Here is an 18,468-nt window from a genome sequence, read left to right as displayed (position 1 = left end):
GATATGGTTTTCTTTTTTAAAATTCCCCTGGCTATTCGGGGTCTTTTCTGATTCCACACAAATCTTAAAATAAAATTTGTTTCAACTCTCTGAAGAAAGTCCATGGTATTTTGATAGGGATTGCATTAAATGTGTAAATTGCCCTGGGTAACATTGACATTTTCACAATATTAATTCTTCCAATCCATGAGCATGGGATATTTTTCCATCTCTTTGTGTCTTCCTCAATTTCTTTCAGAAGCGTTCTGTAGTTTTTAGGGTATAGATCCTTTACCTCTTTGGTGAGGTTTATTCCTAGGTATCTTATGCTTCTGGGTGCAAACGTAAATGGCATTGACTCCTTAATTTCTCTTTCTCCAGTCTCATTGTTAGTGTATAGAAATGCCACTGATTTCTGGGCATTGATTTTGTATCCTGCCACACTGCCAAATTGCTGTATGAGTTCTAGCAATCATGGGGTGGAGTCTTTTGGGTTTACTATGTAGAGTATCATGTCATCGGCAAAGAGGGAGAGTTTGACTTCTTCTTTGCCAATTTGAATACCTTTTATGTCTTTTTGTTGTCTGATTGCTGAGGCTAGGACTTCCAGTACTATGTTGAATAGCAGTGGTGAGAGTGGACATCCCTGTTTTGTTCCTGATCTTAGGGGAAAGGTTCCCAGTGCTTCCCCATTGAGAATGATATTTGCTGTGGGCTTTTCGTAGATGGCTTTTAAGATGCTGAGGAATGTTCCCTCTATCCCTACACTCTGAAGAGTTTTGAACAGGAATGGATGCTGTATTTTGTCAAATGCTTTCTCTGCATCTATTGAAAAGATCATATGGTTCTTGTTTTTTCACTTGCTGATATGATGAATCACATTGATTGTTTTACAAGTGTTGAACCAGCCTTGCATCCTGGGGATAAATCCTACTTGATTATGGTGAATAATCTTCTTAATGTACTGTTGTATCCTATTGGCTAGTATCTTGTTGAAAATTTTTGCATCCATGTTCATCAGGGATATTGGTGCATAATTCTCCTTTTTGGTGGGGTCTTTGTCTGGTTTTGGAATTAAGGTGATGCTGGCCTCATAGAACGAGTTTGGAAGTACTCCATCTCTTTCTATCTTTCCAAACAGCTTTAGTAGTATAGGTATGGTTTCTTCTTTAAATGTTTGATAGAATTCCCCAGGGAAGCCATCTGGCCCTGGACTTTTGTGTCTTGGAAGGTTTTTGATGACTGCTTCAATTTCCTTCCTGGTTATTGGCCTGTTCAGTTTTTCTATATCTTCCAGTTCCAGTTTTGGCAGTTTGTGGTTTTCTAGAAATGCATCCATTTCTTCTAGATTGCCTAATTTATTGGCATATAGCTGTTCATAATATGTTTTTAAAATTGTTTGTATTTCCTTGGTGTTGGTAATGATCTCTCCTTAGAAAGAAGAATTTCAAGTTGATTAAAATAATCTTTAATTTTCAGTGAAACCAATCACTTAATATGACATACCTATTTTCCTAGAATAATAAAGGATATAAAAAATTAGGTAAAAATTTTAGAAGGCATATATTTCTAATAAAATAAAATTACATTTAAAAGCTTTTGAAATCAATTTGATTGCTAGTTAAACATTTGTAATCTGCATACAACATGTTACTTTGAATTTTTGCTATGATATCCCACATTGTTTCTGAAGTAAGTTGACTTAATTAGTAGCTCAAGCAATATGAGGCCATCTACCTATTTTGGTCTTTTGAAATGGGTATGTATAGTTCTATATCAGATGTTTCATTTTCAGCCAACTTTGCTGTATTTCAGATTGTAGAGAACGATAATTGTTCATTAGTGTTGATCTGTGAGAATGACTAAAATACATCATGAGGAAAAGCAGAGTACTAGGATGACTGGACTCTTCCTGATTAAATCTTTGAATAAGTGTGACAATTGATGGAAATTAGTATGAAGAGGAAATTGAACTATTAACACACATAAGTCACTAATTGAAGGCATAAATTATTTCTAAAATCCTCTGGTGTTCATAATAAAGATGCTCTTGGCTTGCATACTATCTGCATGGTACATGAAATTTGTCATAATTGCAAACATATTTAATAAGTACTTAATAATTTTATTCAAATTCAGTTTTCTAATAGGATGCAAGCACCTGAGATATAACACATACATGAATATCTGCATACACATTTTCTTACGTGAAAAAAAATTACAAGTTAGAAAAAAAAGAAGACCCACTCCAATCTTTTGGGCAGCATTCATAAGTAGGAGTATAACACATATGTACCATTTTTAAATCCTATCCTGTTTTCATTTACCTATCAATTCCACATTACAGATGGGAGTATATAAGAATACTGTATACAAACTAGATTAACCTTAAATTTTATTATTCAGAAAAATTAGTGAATATTTAAAGATGACCTATATAATTCAAAATCAAGCTAAGGACAAATGTTAACAATTTTAGAACAGCAAACTCACGTGACTGCCTTCAGAATTGAGTTTTAAAACTTGAACATTATAGTAATAGTTGTGTCGTTAGAACTTTTTCTATGGCCATAGAAATTTAGTACAGAAGGCATATTAAATGGTTAATAAACCATCCCTCAGTGGAGCAACTCTAGAAATTCACAGCTGCCTGAACATGAGTTCAGTAAGGTTTATAATAAGAAAATTATAGTTATTTACTCAGGAAATGAAACTAGCCAAGTGGTAGAGTAGATCTCTAAAACAGATGCATCATTTTAGTCTGCTATTTATTGCATGCATATTCTCATTTATCATGATGTCCTAGCTGCTTTGTAGTTCAACTCTGACAACTGTAAATCAACAGAAAAGATGAGACACAATGGTAAATCAAAGTGAAGAACAAATCCTTAAATAATTGGAAAACACACTTAGTATTATGGTTACAAAGAATGTGTATAGAATTTAATAGGAAAATAGTATAGCTTCTGATTATGACAAGAGTATAACCAGTAGCATTTTCAAAATCACAAGACCATTTAGTTATTTGGCATAACTACATAGAAGGATAATTAATGTATGGAAACTATCAATTGCATTGTGCCTATTAGTAAGAAGTCTTTTTAAATGAAATCCTTAATCTTTAAAGCTATTTCTTATTCATTCACTTAATTAATTCCTGGTTTTGATAGAGAATTCATTTTTTTTTGCTGGTCAGTCCTATCCAATATCTTGGGTTTCGTTTGAGATCCTACACTTGGTCAGAACATTCATCAAAACTAAAAACATTCTGTTCTTGATAGTGATCCAATTGCTTAGCCTCTACCCTAGAGGATTTGTATTAAATATAACACCGTTGTACACTGGGAGATTTCTCTTCATTTAAACAGTACTTGAAACATATTCTGTATGTAATATACCAAAGGTAAGTAGTGGTCAATCACATGTTCTTGAAGACTGCAGGTCTGTCAGACTTTAATTCAATCACAATCAGTATCTATATTTGCTATGTTTTTACACAAGAGAAATATTCTGAGCATACTGCTGGCTCAGTAAAGCTACAGAATGTACTGTGTGGCTTCTTTCTCAAATATGTTGAATCCTTAATATCAGTCAAAGCTAGACAAAAGATAGTTTTAAATACTATTATAAAAAGCCTTTCCTTTGGTCCTAAATTTTGCAGTACTAAGATGAGACCAAGACAAACTATTATTTTGACCTGTCTGTCATGAGTATCCAGAACATGTCCTTCCAGGATTTTCCATATTATTTGACAGGCTTTTTTACACTTTGTTGGAAAAATACAACCTAAGCTTTGCAATAACACATGTGAAATGAAATCAGTGTAAACACTGACTATATAAACTTGACAAGTTCAATTCATGTAAGAAGCTAAAATGTCAACAAGGTCTTGGTCAGAAGGTTACAACACTTTCCTGCCTAATAATAATTATTATTTTATCTCTGTTAGCAACAGATTATGTCTTATATAAGCTAAATAATTCTTTAGGAGCCTGACATTGAGTGGATTTAATGCATAATATGGCTTGTGCTTGTTAAACTACAAAGAATTAATCCTACTAGATGTCACAAATACCACCTGCTTATGCCTGCTAGAGTTGTCTGTCTACATGGAATGAATGCATCAGGCAAACTCTGACAGAACCAAAAGACTGTATTATCAAAAACTTGAATGCTTGCTCTAAAATAAACCTGCTTTCTTTTTGTCACTGAGTATTTGTTTAAAAATTAACCCTGAATTTACCAATTTCAAACCACTAAGTAATTACAACATGATTTTAAACACTGTGAGATATACAATAAGTAGTATTAATTGCTCTAATAAGAGTCTCCTAAGACATCTTTTAAGAGGAATTCAGAGTCTTCTACAGTAACTATGGACACAGTAACAAGTACATCATTAGGTATAGGTGCCTTGTAAAGAAATATTAGTCAAATTGTTATAAGGCATTTTGCAGGTTTAGTAAGAAGCTTTATTCAGTTCATGTGTAAATTGATCTTTCCTTTAATTAATCCTACTAGATGTCACAAATACCACCTGCTTATGCCTGCTAGAGTTGTCTGTCTACATGGAATGCATCAGGCAAACTCTCTCTTTATCTCTTCTTAAAAGGGCACTAATCCCATGATGATGGCTCCAGCCTATGACCTTATCTAATTCTAATTACCTCCCAAAGGCCCCATCTCTTAATTCCATCACATTGGGCATTAAATTGTCAACATAAGATCTTGGGGGCAGAAACATTCAATTCATGACAGCACATATATGTATATTTGATAGGAATGTAAAGATTAGAAATAATTTATCAATGAGAATAGGCTTCCAAAATATAGTAATCTTCAGGGTGCTTAATAAAAAGTCATAATGTTAGAGCATTTTTCTTATTTCTTTCATATTTCTTGTATAAGAGCCATTATTTTTCTTTACAGTAAATGTTGTTTGTTTTCTCTCTAAATCTTTGTTACAAATACTCATAGTAGTATTTGTTAGTAGTGTTTTAGGGCAAATGATTCACTTACTGTAGTACTAGAATCAAAGATTTCACTCTAAAAAGTATACTTTTCTATAATTTAGTCCTTGTTTCATTTCTAGACTCAAAAAAATCCATGTGGTGTTAGTCAAGAATGACCTATCTTCATTTTCTATTTATTTAGTTCTTATGAAAGAGGTTACAAAAGGTGCTGAAACTTTTGGTAGACATTCTGGTGTAAAGTCCACACTCTGTTTGGTACACAGTGTAATTAGCATGTGAAAAAATATTGGGACTGAGTACTTCTATTTACCATATTATTTACCATAAGGTAAATAATTTAATTTTATGTGAGAGGGAAAGTTTCCAATGTTCTTAGTGTTAAACATAAAGATGATTTGTTAATATGTGGTATAAAAAAATCCAATGTTAAAATATATTATAGCAAGTCCATCAACAAATAAAATACCTCATAGGTATAAAAATACAATGTTATTATCATAGGAACAGCTTCTTTGGCTTGTTTTATATAAATATGATGATTAGTTATTAGATTCAATTTTTTTGTATTTATAAATTATCTAATTCCATATGTTTGAATGGTGCAATATATTTTAGGATATTAACTTGGGCATAAGAAAAATTGTTGGTTCCTGAAAAAGAAAACAAAATGCACACGAACTAGTCTCACCTTGAAAATACATCCTTGGAATATATTCCTTATAAATAACACTATCACTCAGGAAATACCTTGGGAGATTATCTATCTATCTATCTATCTATCTATCTATCTATCTATCATCATCTATCTCCATCCCACTTATGGTATCTAAGAGCTCTATAATATATCCAGAAGAAATAATTTGGATAAGACACTACTACTTATAAGAAAAAAATTGGTATATAATTCATATACCATAAAATTCAATATTTTAAAGTATACAATTCAGAGACTTTTAGTATATTCACAAACTTGTACAAACATTGCTATTACCCATTTCCAGAACATTACATCTCCCGTAAGTGGAACTCCATACATATTAGCAGTCACTCCCCATACTTCCTTCTCCCAAACCCCTGGCACCCACTAATCTGCTTTGTGTCTCTATGGATTTGACTTTTCTAGACATTTCATAGAAATGGAATCATGCAATATGTGTCCTTTTTTTTGTCTGATTTCTTTCATTTAGCATGTTTTCAGTATTCACTTATGCTTTAGCATGTATCAGTACTGCATTCTTTTTTATGGTTGAATAGTATTTATTGTGTAGATATATCACATTTTGCTTATCCATTTCATTAGTGATGGACATTTGGATTGTTTCCATTTGAGAGAGGGTACTATTTTGGATAATGCTACTGTGAACATTCACGTATAAGTTTTTGTGGTCTTGTGCTTTCATTTCTCTCAGGTATATACCTGGAATAGAAATTACTGGGTCATATAGTAACATGTTAAGTTTTTTGAGGCGACTCAAACTGTTTTTAAAAAGTGACTATACTAATATGGTGACATCACTGATTAAGCAGATTAGAGAATTCCAAAACTTTGTAATTCTGCAAAAGCAACTAATGAACTAGCAAAAATGGTCATAATTAACTTTTTTAAAACTCTGGAAACTTCTCCAACGGGAAAGTTTAATGAAGAAGCAACTTGCTGCACTGCAGCAGGAGTGCTCCAGCATTTTAAGTTCTTGCTCATTGTCCTCACTCCTACATCAGTGGTGGCTGTGGGGATGGCAGCCTGAAATGGTTGCTGGTGCCAAAGGTTGCTGGTGCCAAAGCAATATAGACCTTATTTTCAAATAATTGTGGCTGTGGATTTCAACCTGTTTGGCTGCTGCTTGTAGGACCAGCACAAGGGTTTGCCATTGTTCTGCCTGCTTTGGAATATTCCCAGGGCTAGGGTGGCTTCCGGGAAGGTGTTTGTAGAAAATATACAAAGGCAAAAGTACTGGCCACAGCAGCCTGGGGCAAGGGTTTATAGTCAAGACAAAGGACAGATCAAAAAGGCTGGGAAAGGAGATATGTGAGGGAATGAGAGCTTTTAAAAGCTCCTGCTTGTGTCAAATAATCAAAGAGGCCTTGTACATGCTCAGGGCTGGACACATGCTCAGAAAAGGCCTAAGAGAACCTTAAGCTGTTATCTTTGGCTCATCTTCAGGCTTTACACCAAGCACAAGTAAGGGCCAAGGCAGAGTTGTAAATAGTCTGGTTAAGTTGTTGAACAGTGCCCCAAAACAGAGACAATGTGTAAAGACAGAGGGCATCTTCCTCGCCTCCCCTCTTTTTTTTTTTTTTTTTTTTGGTTCCAAAGGTTGAAGGGAACTCTATTAAACACTAGCTGACCACAAAGTTAGCAGAACACAGATTTCAGTGCTCATACATAACAAAGAATATAGACTTTACAAAAATAGTTTAGAAAAGTCACTAAACAAATAAAAAAAAACAACTCACAATAAACAGCAACAACACTGGGGAGTGAGAATCTGATTTCTAGAGCTATTACATAATAATATTCAAAATGCCCAGTTTTCAACAAAAAATTAGAAGACATGCAAAGAAAAAAGAAAGTATGACCTATTCATAGGTGGGAGGGGACATTAAAAGAAAATGTCCCTGGAATATCCTGGGTATTGGACTAACTAGACAAAAATTTTAAGTCACCATTTTATTTTTTTTTATTTTTATTTTTTTTTTTACCATTTTAAATATACTCAAGGAGTCCTGTGAAACTATGGACATAGAATGAAAGGAAACCAGAATAATGTCTCACCAAACAGAAAATGTTAATCGAGTGTCATGACCACACTATGAAGGCACACACACGAGTTGTGTCTTTCCACAGTGTCAACTTTATTCAATTATACAGGAAAGTTAAATCACAAGTACAAAACAGGTGCAGGATTCTAAACTCAATGGTATTTCACCATGTGATTAAACTTGCCCTTGGGGCAGCCCAGGTGGCTCAGTGGTTTAACACCACCTTCAACCCAGGGTATGATCATGGAGACCTGGGATTGAGTCCCATGTCGGGCTCGCTACATGGAGCCTGCTTCTCCCTCTGCCTGTGTCTCTGCCTCTCTCTCTCTCTCTTTCTCTCTCTCTCTGTCTGTCTCTCATGAATAAATAAGATCTTAACAAAAAAAATCTTGCCCTGTTGCCCTTGTCTTGCTAGCATGCCAAGCAGGACAGAAGACAAACCACACAATATACAAGATAACAGTTGCAGGAAGTGAACAAACCAAACGCAGTCAGTTTGTGGGCACGCAGTTGAGATAAGGCCTTGGTCTGGTGTGGGTCAGCTCTCAACACTTACTGCTTCTTATGATCAAGCAGTGAAGGATCTCAGTTCTGTTTGGAGATCAATCAGACAGAGCCTTTGAAAACAGTTGCCTTTTTTAAGTGGTCTGACATAGAGGGGTCATGTCTGAAGAGTCTGATACTTTGCTGCCAACATCCTTCCCTTTTTAAAGGAATTTAATTGGTTTTGGGTCCTTGCAGACCTCCTGTGGTTCTGCTTGTTATCAGTTCTGGGGTGTCAGCTGCTGTTGGTCCCAGCAATATCTCCTAGCTTCAGTACATTCACTACTTGCATCACTGCTTGACACAGGCCCCTGTGTGACATAGTCTCCTGCTTGACTTGAGAGCTCCATTTTGTTCTCTACAAAGAGGTAGAATTTTTTCTTTTTAAAGAGCCAAATAAACAACTGGAGCCTAAACATACAATAACTGAAATGAAAGGTTAGTCAGTAGAGGATTGCAACAGCAGATTTGAGCAGAAAAAAGAAATTTAGATTATCCAGTCTGAGAAGCCAAAACAGAAAAGGCTGAAGAAAAATGAACAGTCTAAGAGATCTATGGGACACTATCAGTTGGATCAACATATGCATATGGGAATCCCAGTGCTAGAGGAAAGAAAGGAGCAGAATGAATGTTTGAAAAAATAATGATCAAAACATTATTTATTTGAAGAAATATGTAAATCTACACATACAAGAAGCACAAAAAACTCCAGGTGGGATACATTTAAAGAGATCCATACTAAGACACATTATAGTCAAATTATCAAAAGCCAGAGAGATTACATCATTTTACTTTCCCACCATCGATGTGTGATCTCTACATCCTCATCACTTGTTAATTGGCCCTCTATTTTATTATAGCATACAGCTGAGTGTAAAGTGATATCTCATTTTTAAAATTGCATTCCTTAATTGACATTGAACATTTTTTCATGTACTTTTTTATTTTATTTTATATTTTTTTATTTATGATAGTTACAGAGAGAGAGAGGCAGAGACACAGGCAGAGGGAGAAGCAGGCTCCATGCACCGGGAGCCCGATGTGGGATTCGATCCCGGGTCTCCAGGATTGCGCCCTGGGCCAAAGGCAGGCACCAAACCGCTGCGCCACCCAGGGACCCTTTTCATGTACTTACTAAGAAAACTTCCTTAAAGTGCCAGTTGGAGCAACACATAACAGCTTTTGATCAAGCTAATAAGAAGATGATTCAAATAACATTCAATGAGACAGATTCATTTAGCCACCAAGTACAGTCAAGGATAATTTTCACTATCCTGTTGGCAAAACTGGACTTGAAGTCTTTATGTGAGGACAGGCTGGTGAAAAACAAAAACAAACAAACTTAGAGCCTTTGAAGAAATCCTAGAGAAGAAAGGAAAAGAAACATCATCATCCAAAGATCCAAGGCAAAGCATATCTCTTGGGGAAAAGAAAAGAAAAGAAAAGATTTACTACAAAACCAGTATAACATTTTGGAAGATGTTCTGCATTTTCAATATGATATGAGAAGGCCTGGACTTTAAAGTAAGAACAGGAAAGTATAATTTGAGAACCCATTGAAGTGACAATGTGAAGAAAATGAAGATCTCCATTTGAGGTCATAAAAAACTTACATGACATTACAGAAATTTGGCAGGATGGAGAACAAACCTAAGAAACTTAGGAATTAATGGAATTAATTGAAAAGTGACAAAGATGTGAAATGATAAGGTAGTTTATGGAAATTAAGGAAAGAGACAGGAACCAACAAAAAATTGCAAACATACCTAAAGAAGAAGTTTCAACAACCTCTTAAAAGACACAGTTCAGATGATTGACACTATTCCCTCAATTCTTGAGAATTTTAGTTCCTGGCTTACTTTACTTCTAAGAACTACTTTACCTCTAAACAATGGAGTGATTCAGAGCTCAAACTTTGAAATTCTTTGTACTAATTTCAATCCAATAGTATGCCCTAAAAATTCATGTTGTCCATCCCTAAACTCCAAGCTCAACATCTTATACATATATCTAATGAGTAAACTCAAATTTTAGAAACTGATACACTGGTTTACTTTCACTCAAAATCTACCTCTCCTGCAGTCTTCCAACATCCCATGAGTTGTTCAGACAATGTAGTAATCAGATTTAGGTTTTAAAAAAGATCACTCTGTTTATATCATGTATTAAAAGAGAATGACAGCAGACTTGAGGATATCAGTCACAAAACTAAGGAAAACATGAAACTGGCGAGAAAGACTATATTATTCAAAAGAAAAACTGATAGGAAATTATTTTTTTTAAAGATCATGTTAGATTCTCACATCACTATAAAACAAAATACATCTCAAATATATTTAACAATAAAATGGAAAAATAGAATCATCCAAGCTTTTATTAAAAGTGTGCTGCATCTAAGCAACGTTGTCTTATTTTCATTTAAAAATGATATTTTCTAACAATATTTAACAACATAGAAAAAATTGAAAAGATGAAAGATGCAAAATTGTCACACATTTTGTATCAATCCAATATTTTCATTTTCCTCTTTAAAAAAATGCACCAAATATACAAATTGAAACTTTGCCTCTAGGTAGAGTAGTTTGGTTTACACATTTTTTCCCACTATTCTTTCCTCAATTTTTTATTTTGAATTTGTATTAATTTTAAAATAGAAAGTTTGCATTATGTCTTATAAGGGAAACGATTTTTTTTAGAGAAGAATTTTTAAAGGCAGATTAAATAGAAATACAATGAGCAATATTCCCAGCATATTCCATAATAATGAGTAAATTCCCAGTATTACTCTAGTTAGGCCAATATTATGAGCAGGTTCTTTTTGTTTTAAGTGGAACCGAAGAAACTGAGGGACGCTCAGGGAAGGTTTATAGTCAGTGAATTAAGGCTTTTAGAAGTCCCTGAGTAGGTGTCTTATTAACTTGAGAATAAATTTTGTGGAAGATAATGAATTTCCTCAATTCCCATCTTTCTATGAATGAGAGGTATGAACACAGTAAGGAATACAGAAAAGTTTTCCCTGCTTTTGGGAATGCTGAATAAAACCAAAAGCAGCATTTAAATTCATGTTCCACTTGAAACAAAGGTCAGTATTCATTATATTTTGGATTCATGGGAATTAAGAAAGTTTATTTTTGAGAATAAGATAATAAGTGATATGGTTTGAAGTGGTGAGATTCAGAGCCAACAGCCAAGAAGGAATTCTTGAGTGGTCTTTGGTGCAAAACGGTGTTTTTATTAAGGCTTGGGGACAGGACCCATGGGCAGGAAAGAGCTGCACTGGGGTTGTGCAGAATGGTTATTAAATACTTGGGAGTTGGGGAGGGGGCTAAAGACCAAGGGAAATTTCCTAAAGGACTTTCACATGTTAAAGAAGACTCACAGGATCCTGGAGGCCTAGATATCATCAAGCTATGGTGGTTTTTCCCTCTAGCAAAGCATTAAGGGTAAGACAGTTGGGAGATTCTGGAGAAATGTTATATACTCTGCCTGACTCAAGTATTTGTCAACAGGCTGCAGGTTGTAGGAAATTTAATTTTATCTACATTTCCCTTTTACCTTTGTTCCCCATATCAATAAGGAAAAATCTAAGATGGAGCCATACCTCTCTATGGGTCAGGATGGGGAGAAATTCAATGGGTTTACTTTAGGTAATTAATTTCTGAAAGAATATTTCTTCCTTACAGTGCAACCTTCAAGGTACAATGCCTTTCACGTGTCCTGAGACATAATGAAGAATGAAAATGGATACAATTTAGCAATCAATTATGATTAGCAGATAATAGCAGACCAATTTTATTTTCTTCCTTATGAAGAAAGAAAAACAATAGTCTGAGATCATTATTTATTCAAATATAACTCTTGATTTTGTCCACCATAAAATTTCATTGATGAACTACTAACCAGAGCTCTTTAAGATAGGGGCCATTATGCATTATTACTCTCTAATCCATATTATATGATACGGATTTTATAACATACCCTAGATTTCTACTGAACACCACGTGGAAGTGGCTCATTTTTCTCTAAAAATTAAATTTTAGAGAATTAAATCAACTGTGTTGTCATCTATTGAAATTTACTTAATATTCTGTGCATTCCAGTTTACCCAGTTCCATCATAAGTGAACTGTTGAGAAACAAATATGCTATCTACCCCAATAGCAATAAAATTTACTAAGTGCACTTAGGAGAATTCCCCAGTCCGTATGTGTTCTGATTACATCTCTATCCCACTGCCCAGACCCAATGTCTTCCAAAAAACAAAACCAAGTTGTTTAGGGAAAACGTGTCCTCATGGTACTGCCAAGGCCTGAGGAAAGTGTTTACTCTTAATCATACTTCCTTGAAATCATACTAAATCTATGACATAGTCTCCTTTCTTTCCTTCCCTGCCCCTGCCTCCTACAACAGAGTATAAAGAATTTAGCACATTATGTACTGATTTTAAGTTAGTATGTCTGTTTACAGATCTCATCATCATAGTGATAGGTGTCTTGGAAATTAAGAGACTGTTGCCAGATGCAGTGTTTTCTCCTTCTTCCTTCCCCGCCCCCACGGATCACTTGTGGTGCCAACAATATATCTTATCAACACTTGTCTCTAAGCTTAATACACGTCCTGACAGTTACCATGAATGCTCCTTGCACATTCATCAGTCAGTCCAGTGAGTTAAAAAAAAAAAAAAGCTTCCTGATCCCAGGAATTCTGACTTTCAAAGTAAGGTTTCAATAAAAGAATCTCTAGAAATATAATTTAAGTAACATGAAACTGCTGAATATGTTTTATTCCATGAAATATGCTACAGCCACAGTAACTTAAATGTGCTTTCATTGGAAATATTTTTTATCTTGAACTTCAGATCAGGATAACTTTAGATCGGGACTTTTGATCAGGAAAGACTAGGCAATCTAATCTATCCACATAGAACAGAATTCCCTAAAATTATTTAAAAGTAACTGCAGTAATACCATCAAAAAAATTCTGATTTTTTTTTTTTAAAGTTAGCTCCATTTCATTTTAAAGTTAGCTCCATTTCTAGCTCCTAAAGTTCTTCTAGGCCAAAACATAAAATCAATACTTTAAAAAAGAAAAAAAAAAAAAAAAGGAAGAAAGCAAACAAATGAAGAGAGAGAGAGAAAGAGAGAAGAAAAATCCCCAAACTTCCACAATTTAAAAAAAGTATTGACTTGGTCTTCCTTAAGTGCTATCTTGACCTAAAGTGCATCCTGTGACTCATATTCCAATTGCTGCTACAGTCTTTCTGGTCCAAATTGCTGGGAGGAAGGGAAGTACTGCTCTAGACAAAGTGGTTAAATAACCTAGTGTACAGAACCTTATAAAAGCTGCACCCTGAGAAAGGTGCAGTGTTTCTCCTTTCTTTGTTCCTATTTCACTTTTATGATCCCTTCTTGGAAGAAAGGTACATTCTGTCTCTTTTTGAAAAAAAGATCTAAGTAACAATAACATCGCCAGTGTTGAAAAATGTGTTTTTCCATATACTCCCCATGAGACTGGTTTATTTTAAATGCAATTGTACTGGGTCTTTATTCAAGATTAATACTATTAATCTAATACTTTAGATTAATATCTCTTTGCAAGCAGGTGAGAATAACTGTTATGTCCCTTATTTTGGGAGATTCAACATTAGTGGTTTCAGCAATCATTTTCTGAGGCCCTTCCATTAGGTCTGTCATTAGGAAGAAAGCAGTTTGAGGACAATCAGAAGTGGGAGCTGCCTGTAGATAGCAAAAGTACATCAACTTGAAAATGGCTGTGAAATAAAATGGAGATTTCTATGAGATAGAAGTTCAAAGAAATTTTTTCCAGCCATTTTCAATTTTAGATAGCTCTGTTAATAATCACTTAATTGATCGGTTACAATTGTCACAACATGGATTTCCCTGTTTTTCATGTTTGAAAATAAGTGTGCTTTGCTTTAAAAAATTCTGTCAGGGTTGCCTGGGTGGCTCAGTTGTTTAAGTGTCTGATTTTTTATTTTGGTTCCTGTCATGATCTCAGGGTCTTGAGATCAAGTCCCACATGGGCTCCATGCTGGGTGTGGAGCCTGCTTGGGATTATCTACCGCCCCCCCCCAACCCCTGCCCCTCTCCTCCCTGCTCACACATGCCTATTCTCTCTTTCTCTTAAAAAAAAATGGTGGTTGGGCGGCCTAGTTGGTAGGCAGCTCCGGTCATGATCCCAGGACCCTGGTATGGAGCCTGGCATCAGGCTCCCTGCTAGATCCAGAGCCTGCTTCTCTCTCTCTCCCTCTGCCGTTCCCCTTACTTGTGCTTGCTTTCTCTCTGTCAGACAAATAAGATCTTTAAAAAATATATTGTCAGAAAATTATCACAGAAAATGACAAAACAAAGACAGCAAGAAAGCTCTTCGTTTAAAGAAGAGTCCCATACAATTCTTTAGATACCATACATTTAAATATTCAAATTCTGAAAGTTCACTTTATATGCAGCTGTTTATTAGCAGGGCAGTTTTTGCGTTGCTTGATGTGAGCCTTAATCTTTTAAACTGTATATCTTCCATAAGAGTAGCTTGAATTTAGTATTTTAAAGCTACATTTTCCAAAGTAATATGTTCCATCTCTTTTTCAAAGCCACTTTTCTATTACTAAGAAACACTGTTTGCCTTTAAACATTATCTTGAATATTTTTGCACACATCTACTAGGTTATTTCTAACTGATTTCATTAAGTCACCCAGGGGCTGTCTGGAATATATTATTTTATCAAGCAGGAATATGTGGGTTACCACTAATAAAATGATCTTGTGAGTAGACAAAAATATTTAGCCAGGAGTACAGAGTTACCTGTTTTTTGTTATTGTTGTTTTTGGTGGTGGTTTACTTCAAATTAGGAGTTTGTAGAAACTGAAGAATCAGGAAAGTATATGTGTATATATTATATTAATATACATACTTATATACACACACATATATATATATGTTTGTGTGTGTGTTTCTATATATCTATATATTACTATTTTTGTGTTAACTCCCACAGTGTTCTTAAACTGGAGGCAGACTCTATAACTGCTGTTCTGTTTTCATCCAAGCAGTCACAATCCAAAGAGACAAGAGAAGCAGATCAAGGATTAGTTGCTTCTATACTCATGAATTTTTAGAGGCTTATCTTAGACATAGGGATATATGCAATTCCCATATTGTCTGATTCAAAACCAGTTTGGTCAAAACTTTTGTTGACTGTGTAAAAATAAGGAGGACTTGATTACCTTATTTTTTAGTAAGTGTAAATGCAACCAAAATATAAACCAGGTTTAGTTTATTATTTTAAAAAAAACCTAAAAACACATATTTACATGATTTGTACAAGTGGAATTTCCTTGCCAACATCTCTGGGATACTCCTAACTATTGGTAATGCTTTTAATAAACAATTTTTAAGAGGAAACCACACACAATTTTGCAGGATTTGTGCGGCCCCACAGAAACTATTCTGCCTTAGATTCTGAGCCAGGCCACCCCCAGAATGTCCATTCCAGCATGAGAAGTCTGTCATCAAGCATGCTGAGTAAATAAAGGCTGGTTTATCTGCTGTAACAGTAGGAAATTTCCTATCATCCTGGCCTTAACAAGGGTGAAATCTTCTCTGAGTATATTCAGTGTGTACAGACATTGAAATACCATTTCCTCTTAGAAATGAGTGGGAGGTAGGCCAGTGTATGTTGGGGGCTGAGGAGGATGTTAAGAATAATTTAAAAGTTTAGAAAAAATGGGAGAGTTGGGTGGATGGGACTATAGACAGAACCATGGTTTTTACACACAGCAATGTCGGAAGTGATGATTTTTTAACCTCCTAAGCTTTACATGAAAATAACTCCATTTGTGAGAAGATGAAGGGCTTTTGTTACACCTTGCCAGTACGTACATAATCAAAATGATCTCCCCCAAACATATTTGCTGGTCATTATAGAAGATTCATATAAGTTATGGTAAAAAGTTATATTGATAGACATTGATTCTCTAACTTCTTTGGGACTTAGAGTTAACTGTTTAAACAAGACTCAGCAGCTTCAAGTATAGCTCTTAAGATTTAAGTAGGCCATTGTCCAGATTGTGAAATTCTGCAAAGTAGCATGCTCTTTCCTTCCGCTCCTTATTTTGTTTTTCTTTTCCTTGTTACTGCTTTAAATCATCCCCTGTCACAGCTTGTAAAGGGCTTCAGGCTAGTCAGTAGGTGCTATATAAATTCAAAAGACTGATGTCTACCCAAAAGAGCTTGTCCAACACACTCCAAAAAAGATCATACTATTCATTAGCTGTCACCTGGTATATATATATATATATATATATATATATATATATATATATTCCACTATAGATTTGATAAAAGGTTTGTTTTTAATTGATTGTTTCTTACAATAACTGTGTTCATCTTACGGGAAATATATTAACTAATTTAATCTTCACAGTAGTTCTATGAGGTAGCTTCCATTAATATCTCCATTTCACAATGGAGAAACAAGGTACATAGAAATTCAATAACTTTCCCAAAGTCACACAGCTAATAAGAAGCAGAGTTGGAATGTAACCAGGAATTTGGCTTGAGTCTACTGCTTTAACCACTATACTATGTTGCTTAAAAGCCATAGGTGCTATATATCCTAACTTTAAATTAGAGCCTTTCATAAAATCTCCTGTGTTCATTTTCATTAGCATTTTTTCTAATGTTAGTGGCTGTGACTATATTTCTACATTTCCAGTTCTAATAAAAACTTTATTATCCATTAAATAATCAATAAATATCTAAGTAAACAACATATATGGAAAATGTGATATAAGATTGTCAAAATAATGCTTACGCATTGTGAAAAATAACACTTAAACTGGTACTACTTTGAATTATCTAAAATTCTTTTTTTTTTTTTTTAAGATTTTATTTATTCATGAGAAACACAGAAGCAGAAACAGAGGCAGAGGGAGAAGTAGCCTCCCTGCAGGGAGCCCGATGCAGGACTGGATCCCAGAACTCCAGGATCATGCCCTGAGCCAAAGGCAGATGTTCAACCACTGAGGCACCCAGGCATCCCTGAATTATCTAAAATTTTTATCAAGGAAAGTTACTGAATGGCTACACTGATTTTTTTTTTTTAATGACCCATTTTCCAGTTAGTGGTTCTCCTCTTGCTTGTTGTACCTGGATTTTATATCACTTTGGGCAGGAAGTGTTCAAGAATTCCATTCCCATTGTGAAATTTGGCTCACAGATTCAGAAAATTAGCAGCATCCACCGCAGGATGCTGAGACCAAATGGCAAGTTCAAAAGGAATCGCTTCTCTAGCAGGTTGTTTTTGCTTTCCTAATAGATATTTCTTTACTTCCTTTTGAGGAATAAATTTAAAAGCAGAAATTTTAAAATTTCACAAGATTCACAGGATAAACTTTTCTAAATAAATCACTTTAGACGGTAAGCAGTGAGAAAGCTTTAGCAAGACCAGTTTTAAAGACTTAAGACTTTAAGATAGTTTAGATAAGGTTTGAATAAGCAGCCAAATGTTCTGAACCAAAATTCCAAGTCTGTTAGTAATGATAATATTATTTAGCACTTAGATAATTCTTTGCAGGCAGTAACTATTAATCATTGGTATCCCACTGTGTACTATGCAAGTTTTAAGATTATCAGTTTATGGAGGCAAATATTAAAGTTGAGAGGTGAAGAGTGTGTTTAAGGTCATAACCTGGGTTATTGCCTGAGCCAGAGTTTGACATGTACTTTTTTCTGACTCTTTTTCCCTATCGTATTCCACAAGCTGTTACCTTATTTTTGTGCCAAGGTTTCTTTCTTTCTTTCTTTCTTTCTTTCTTTCTTTCTTTCTTTCTTTCTTTCTTTCTTTCTTTCTTTCTTCTTTCTTTCTTCTTTCTTTTTCTTTCTTTCTTTCTTTCTTTCTTTCTTTCTTTCTTTCTTTCTTTCTTTTTCTTTCTTTCTTTCTTTCTTTCTTTCTTTCTTTCTTTCTTTCTTTCTTCTTCCTTCCTTCCTTCCTTCCTTCCTTCCTTCCTTCCTTCCTTTCTTTCTTTCTTTCTTTCTTTCTTTCTTTCTTTCTTTCTTTCTTTCTTTCTTCTTTCTTTCTTTCTCTTCTTCCTTCCTTCCTTCCTTCCTTCCTTCCTTCCTTCCTTCCTTCCTTCCTTCCTTCCTTCTTTCTTTCTTTCTTTCTTTCTTTCTTTCTTTCTTTCTTTCTTTCTTTC

The sequence above is a fragment of the Canis lupus genome, chromosome 19 (assembly GCF_003254725.2).
Source record: "Canis lupus dingo isolate Sandy chromosome 19, ASM325472v2, whole genome shotgun sequence".
NCBI classification, from domain to species: domain Eukaryota; kingdom Metazoa; phylum Chordata; class Mammalia; order Carnivora; family Canidae; genus Canis; species Canis lupus.
The sequence above is the reverse complement of the archived record's forward strand: the minus strand, read 5'-3'. Positions refer to the sequence as shown.